Here is a 7,734-nt window from a genome sequence, read left to right as displayed (position 1 = left end):
AGTGAAACCTACCAGGATCTGGGCCAGCTGCACAGGCGAGACCCACAGAGTAGCCTTGCTGATTGCTTTAACACAAAGACCCAGGGCAGGAGCCCATGCTTGCTGAGATGATTGACACTCACCATCAGAGAAACTAATCTGGGACATTGCTGAATAGAAGCTACTGATCTCATGCTCATTGAACAAGGAGAATATGGAGAACAGGTGATGGTTTAGTTGCTGAATAAAAGCACAGATAACATCCAGGCCAGGCAGTGGTGGTGCTCGCCTTTAATCTCAGCACCAGGGAGGCAGAGGCAGGTGGATCTCTGTGAGTTCCAGGCCAGCCTGGTCTACAGCGCTAGTTCCAGGACAGGCTCCAAAGCCACAGAGAAACCCTTTCTCAAGAAACAAAACAAACATAAACACAGTAAGCACCCATGTGGACATAATACACTAACTTTCGACTTGACATCTCTCAGAGGGAAAACATGGTTGCTGCCTATTTCCTGATGAGGTCCTGTTGGCTCTAAATGCTACCCATCATTTTGTGGCAAGGAAGGAGGAGGGTCACAGAATGTCTACACAAGGGGTTAGCTCAAACAGCCTCAGAGACTGTACCTATTCATGGCTCAATTTCCAAGCACTTTCTTTACTTTCTGTTCTTCTGAACTGATAGATTCTAAAAACAAACAAACAAACAATAACAACAACAAACACAAAACACAAAACAAAACAACAACCCTCCCCCTAAAATCCCCCAAATTGAATTTCTGTCACAGTTGACTCTTGATGGATGGGAATGTGAGATGTTAATTACGTCCTTGCATGAATAGGCTATAGGTACACATGAAGGATGGCATGCCTCTTTAAAAATTTGCTATCCTAATGATATGCATTTTTATCCTTTAGAACAACAAAAAAGGAATTACCTAATCTAATAGTTACATGCTTGAGTGTTTTAAATGATCACATACCAAAATCAATTAAAATGACTATAATTGACAGTTGTTTTAGCTGGGGCTGCTGGCATGAGCCTATAATGGCAGTTACTTGGGAAGCTGAGTCAGGAGTGTCACAAGTTCAAGTCCAGCCTGGGCAGCTTACTGAGACCGTGTCTCAAAATAAAAAAGGATGGAAAGGGCTGCAGTTGTAGCTCCACGTTCTTGTCTAGACACATTTAAAAAATAATTACAGTTATAACTGCAAAATATCCTGGATCCACCTGGGTCAAGATCCAATGTCCTCCTGTCTTGTGTCATCCGTCATTCACAGGATGTTGTCGCTACTCAGGGCCCAAGATGGCTCTTGCTTCTTCTATTGTTTCTTTTCTCCGAGCTACTTTCAAACCCTGACAAGAGCAACATAAGGGAGGAAGGGCTTGATCGGGCTCATGGTTTGGAGGACTGACCGTCATGGTGGGTAGGCATGGCCACGGGGGCATGAGACAGCTGCTGAGTGTGGCCTCAGGGGGCTGAGGGAGGGAATGCCGGGGCTCTCCTTACTCTCTCCTCTTTGTCCAGCCTCGGGCCTAGTCTAGGGCTTGATGGCATCCACATTCTGGGGGGGGGGGGGGCGGGTTTTTCTCGGCTCAGCCAAGCCTTTCTGGAAATGCCCTCACAAACCCACCCACTTCGTTGATGGGTTTGATGGAAAATCAACCATCACACTTGCCCATTCATAACCTTTAGGGTTTACTTATACTGCACTGGACTGAATGGGGTCACCCGAACGCATCAGCCTACAAGGGAAGCTGGGAGATTCTGTCTTCATTCTGCTCAGCCCTGTTTTGACAGCTGCGGAAGGAGGTCTCTAGGGTTGGAGAGGTGGCTTGGTTAGTGAAGTGCCTGTTTGAACACTTGCAAAGACGTGAGTTTGGATTCATATCAGCTGTGTAAAAGCTGCTTGTGTCTGTAACCCCAGCACTACCAGGGAGGCGACAGGCAGAACTCTGACACACATTAACCAGCCACCCTATCGGAATTGATCAGGCCCAGGTGCAGTGGCCTCAGAAATTAAGGTAGAAAGCCACTGAGGGAGACACACAATGCTAAAAGCTCTGGTATTTCCATATGGGTGCACAGACTGTACTTGCCTAGGTATGATACATCACACACACACACACACACACACACACAGGCACGCAAGCGTGCACACACACACAGGCGTGCACGCACACACACACACACACACCCTTTACATTTCTATTCTAGTAGAAGAGGAGGTGGTTATTGGGGGCCACTTGGATGCCTGTGGATGGATTTCTCTTTATTTTTCCAACACTAGGAGATAGGCACAAATGATCCCATTCAGTATTTCAGAAAAAAAAAAAAAAAAAAAGAGAGAGAGAGAGAGAGATCAAGTTCCTTGCTGAGGAAACAGCTAGTTCTTTGTGTGGCTTTTGGGTGTGACTTTATTTTTGTTCCCTTTTGTATTTGTGTCTACTTTTCTGCATTCCAGCACTAGAATTGGGGTGGAGACATCTCTGCCTTCTTGGGATTGCCACAGCAAACCGGTACCTGATTTCACCATACATACCACTTAAGACAGGCATCCAGGAAGGTGTCCCATGGCCTGTCCTTTAGAGTTGAAAGCAAGCACATGTGTAATTTTGTTCAAGGAATTCTGTGTCGCTTGTTGAGCAATGGGTAGTACATTTGAGTGTTGCTTAATCAAAACCTGGAACCAGACCAGATTCAGATTATACGTGGCTTGTTGTCAGGCTAGAAAACCTGTTCTCCAAAGCCTCCAAATCTTCCCTCATCCCTCCTCTTCTTTCCTCCCTCTTTTCTTCCCTTTTTTTTTTTTTTTTTTTTTTTTTTTTTTTTTTTGTACAGGGTCCCATATAGCCCAGGCTGGCCTTGAACTTACCAGGTATCCCAAAATCATCTGAATTGTGATCCCTTGTCCTCCATCTCCCAAGAATTGTCATTACAGGTGTGTACCATTTGGCCCCAGAATCTTTTTAACTAAGAAGGAAACACTCTCCAAGTACTTGGGAGCTAGATTCAGGATGAGCAAGAACTCAGGGTCATCCTTGGGTACATAGGAACTTTGAGGCCAGCCTGGGCTACATGAGACTGACCCACCCCACTTCAAAAAGGAAGAGAAGAAAACATTTAATAAAATATCCATTGTTTCCATAATATCCAGCCCCCAGGCCAGTGTTGATAAAGAGACAATAAAAAAAAAAGTGGCAGATATTTAGAAATAATTTTATTTTAAGGAAAAAAAAGTACCATGGAATCTACACCATCCAACCACCAGTATCTCCCATGCAACAAAACTTAGCGGGAGGGTGAGCTTTCTTCCCTCCACCCAGAGTACAATTCCCAACAGATGATACGCACCGGGAACAAAACTAACACAGGGAAACCTGGTTCCTCAAAGTTTACAACTGAGGTTTCCCAAGCTAGTGCACCAGATCCAAAGGGCACACCCCAGGAAGAGGCCCTGGCCACACCGGCTGGAGGTATCGACCTTTGAAGATGGTAGAAGTCACATTTGCATCTTGGACTCAGGTGAGCCACTCACCTTTGGTAGCAGAAACCTCCAAGATGCCAAAAACATTTATAGCCAGAAAATAAATAAGTAAAGCTACTCTAATGCTGCATTTAACAAATGTTAAAAAAAATCACAACAAACAAACATGATAGCTTATTTTATTTATTCTTAATTTTTTTTTCATGCATGTACACAGTGAAATGTGACCATATCCACCCCCACTTTTCTCTCCTACCGTCCCCAATCCCTCGTCACCCCAAGCACAGCCTGCATCCATCCTCATCCTCTGGCTCTCACGGTTTTCCTGCCTATCATCCACAATGTTCCCTGAGTCCCTCAGTGGTAGTGGGTGTAGTGTTGGGTTTTTTTGTTTTGTTTTTGTTTTACTTTTTTGGGAGCCTACCACCCAGCTCCCACATAAATCACAAGGAGACTTACCCTTACATATGAATGCCCAGCCATACCTTGGCTTGTTTCTAGCCAGCTTTTCATAACTTAAAATATTCCGTCCACCTTTTGTCTCTGGGCTTTTATCCTTCTCTATTCTGTGTACCTTTCTTTATTTCTTACTCCATGGCTGGTTGTGTAGCTGGGTGGCTGTCCCCTGACTGACGTCCTCTCCATCTCCTTTTGCTCCTAGATCTTCTCTCCCCAGATTTCTCATTCTTGATGTAGCTGAGCAGAAACTTGTCACCATAGAGGTCTGGAGGTCTGTACAGACAGACAGGAAGTGACGTAGCTGGGCAGAATCAGGATATGAGCAGGGAGAAACAGGAAATCACCCTCTTGGCTGCTGAGATGCTAAGGAGGTGAGGTGTGCTGGGGCTCGCTCCTTCTCTCTGATCTCTCAGCGTTTCCCTCCATTTCTGACTCCAGCTTTTATTATCTAGACCAATTAAGAAACTCCTGTCTCTGCCTGCCAGCCCCGCCTATCCTTTCCCTGCCTCCCTATTGGCCAAGCAGCTCTTTATTGGGTCAGTCAGGTGTTTTAGACAGGCAAAGCAACATAGCTTCGCAGAGTTAAACAAATGCCACATAAAAGAATGCAACCCATCTTTGCATCATTAAACAAGTGTCCCACAGCATAAACAAATGAAACACATCTTAAGCTAATATTGTACAAGTGGGTGCGCTGCCAGAGATGTCCCGTTTAGGACCGAGGGCACACTCTCTTATTCTAAACACTTGGACCAGTTATGCATTTCAACACTAGCAAACTAACAACAGCAGGTCCTATCCCAGGACTTGTGGCCTCCCTAGCCATAGACTTTGGAAATGCTAAGATTTTAAATGAAGTCAAAACTGTTTGTTCTTGCTTTATTGTCCTATGTTTTCATGCGATAGAAACATTACCTTCTCATGAGTCCCCAAGTTCTGGTCCCCAGACTACACCTCTTTCTGCTGGCTGGGCTAGAGCAATTACAGTTGTGTAAATTGGTTGGTATGGGGGCTTTATAACTAGCCACTCTTTTGATAGAGCTTTTATTAATTTTCCCCAGGGAGTTCAAAATAAAGGAAGCTATTTGGAGGAGTGTTGCTGTTTTTTCTTTCCCACCCCCAGGTTGGTTCCATAGCCGCCTCAGCCCCAAATAAGCACAGGGATTCTATATTAGTTATAAAACTGTTGGCCGATGACTAGGGCTTCTTATTGGCTACCTCTGTCTTAATTATTAACCCATAACTACTAATCTATGTTTTTCCATGTGGTCTTGGCTTACCGGAGAATGCCTGGACCTGTTACTCCTTTGGCAGCTACATGGTGACTATTCTGGCGGCCTCCCTCTGCCTATCTTTCCCAGAGTTCCCCTAGTCTCCTATCCCTGCCTATCTTCCTGCCTCTACTGGCTATAAGCCAAACATTGTTTTATTCATCAACCAATAAGAGAGACATATGTACAGAAGGACATCCCCCATCAGAGGAGTGTATCTATAATACACAGTTTTCCCCTTCTCGGGGCTCCAGTGCAGTGTAGTTGACTTCCGTTTGGGCTGCCAGCTCCCACGTAACAGCAAGGAGACTTATTATTAATTATGAAAGCTCCGCCTTAGTATAGGCGTGTCCTGCTAGCTCTTATTACTTAAATTAACCCATTTACATTGGTCTTTATTTTACCTTGTGGCTTTTTATCTTTCTTTCATTCTGTATGTCTGACTTCCTCCACGTCTCCTTGGCCATCTTGATTATCTCCTCTTACTTCCTTTCTCTCTCTGCCCACATTCCTGCCCATATCCCCTGCCTAGCTATTGGCCATTTAGATTTTTATTATATCAATCACAGCAATCCCACGACAATGTGGACTCCACGATGTGTGGTTCAAGACCTTCTTGTGGCTGGGGATGTAGCTCAGTGCTAGAACACCTACTTAAGTATGTGCAAGGCCCTGGGTTTGACCTTCCGCACCATAACTGTGAAGTAAAAGAAACGCAGACCCCAAGGAAACCCACGTTTCATTCGAGCTGATCTGTGACTCTTCATACCAGGGGCCACATCTTTGTGACCTCAAGCTCTTGGTTTTCTCACCTGCAAAAACCTAGATAATCATGTAGCTATTTTATGTTCATCGAGTAGTCAGAGCAGGGCCCCATACACTAATAATGGGGCTACCCCCTTCAAATAGTTTTATGTGTGTTATAAAACCATGTACAACTGTGTGTTAGTGACTTCTGTGTTGTTTCTCACAATTAATCAGTGCCTTCTTTAATACTGTACACTGTGCCTTCAAGTCATTCCTGGGATGGCCAGATGGCTCAGCGAGTAAAACTGCCTGCAGGCGAACTGTTCAACCTGAGTCCAGTTCCTGGGACCGTCATGGTAGAGAGAGCTGGCTCCTGTAAGTTGTCCTCTGATCGCCGCATGTGTGTTATGACACGTGCGTGCTCGCCCCTCCTAAATAAGTAAAATAAAAAATTTAAATTGCTTTCTATAGTACACAATCCTGCACCTATTGAGATGCATGCTGCTTTTGGAGGACAGACTCTGGAGGGTGACATTCCTGGGCCCTGGTGAGTTCAGCGTGGTCTGTAATCCATTAGGCCTGTGGTTCTCAACCTTCCCAGTGCTATAACCCTTTAGTACACTTCCTCATGTTGTGGTGGCCTCCAACCGTAAAACTGTTTTCACTGCTACTTACTTCATAACTATAATTTTGCTAGTGTTATTAATCATAAGGCAACTATCTTATATGCAGGATATCTGATATGCAACCCTTGTGAAAGGGTCATAACCCACAGGTTGAGAAACACTGCTTTAGGCATTTTTTTTTTTTTTTTAACTAAGCCTCAGGGCTCTCTATAATGATAAAAATATCTACCTTCCAGGAACTGCTGTAAGATCAGAGACAAAAATAGCGTCTTGTCAAGCCTTTGGTCTGGAAAGAATACTTAATAAAGATCTGCGAGCATGTTGCCCAGTGTGTTAGGTTAATTTAAATGTGTACGCACATACATTACAGCAGATATTCTGGGACCTCTCGGCCCACATGAGAATTGGCTAATTTCTGGTTGCCAGATCAGTGCCGTTCTGGAAGCCTTGGTAATTGTCTCTTCTACCTGCTGCATGTGTCCCAGCACAGATTTCTGGGCTCCCGTGTCTGGAAATTCTTCACCAGCCTACCTGGCTGAAGTACAGCCTGACATCTGCAAGTCCAGCAAAGTTCCTCGTTGGTCAGCAGGTTTACGTGATGTTGTTCTGAGGTTTGAATGTATGGGTCCCTCCCAAACCTGCATATTGGAACCTTCTATCCAGAGGCCATCATGAGGCCTTATGGGAAGTGATTAAGTTGTGTGTGTTCTGTCTTATGAACAGGATTGGTGTCCTTGTCAAAGGCCGGGGAACGGGCATCTTGTGCTTTGCTTCTAACCCTCCCACCTAGTGAGGACACACACTAGCTTTTTGCCCATCTGCCACATGAGATCATAACAATACTGTGCCATCTTTGAAGCAGACAGCCAGCCCTTAATCTGCTGCCACCTTGACCTTCACCCTTTCAGTCTCTCTGAAATAGCACAGTTCTGTCCTTTTAAAAATATATTTTATTAACGTATATTGATTATGCATAATAATGGGTGCATGTATGTATGTATGCATGTATGCATGCATGTATGTATGTATTTGGATCATGTCCACCCCTCTTACCTTCACCTGTCTTCCTTCCATTCCCATTGGCCTCTCTCTCTCCAGCCAGCCGGTCTGATCCTTTCATGTCTTCTGAGGACTGTATGAGAGACGCAGGGAGTTTAATTAGGGTTGCT

This window comes from Phodopus roborovskii, unplaced genomic scaffold (assembly GCF_943737965.1).
Source record: "Phodopus roborovskii unplaced genomic scaffold, PHOROB, whole genome shotgun sequence".
Taxonomy (NCBI): domain Eukaryota; kingdom Metazoa; phylum Chordata; class Mammalia; order Rodentia; family Cricetidae; genus Phodopus; species Phodopus roborovskii.
This window is presented reverse-complemented; position numbering follows the sequence as displayed.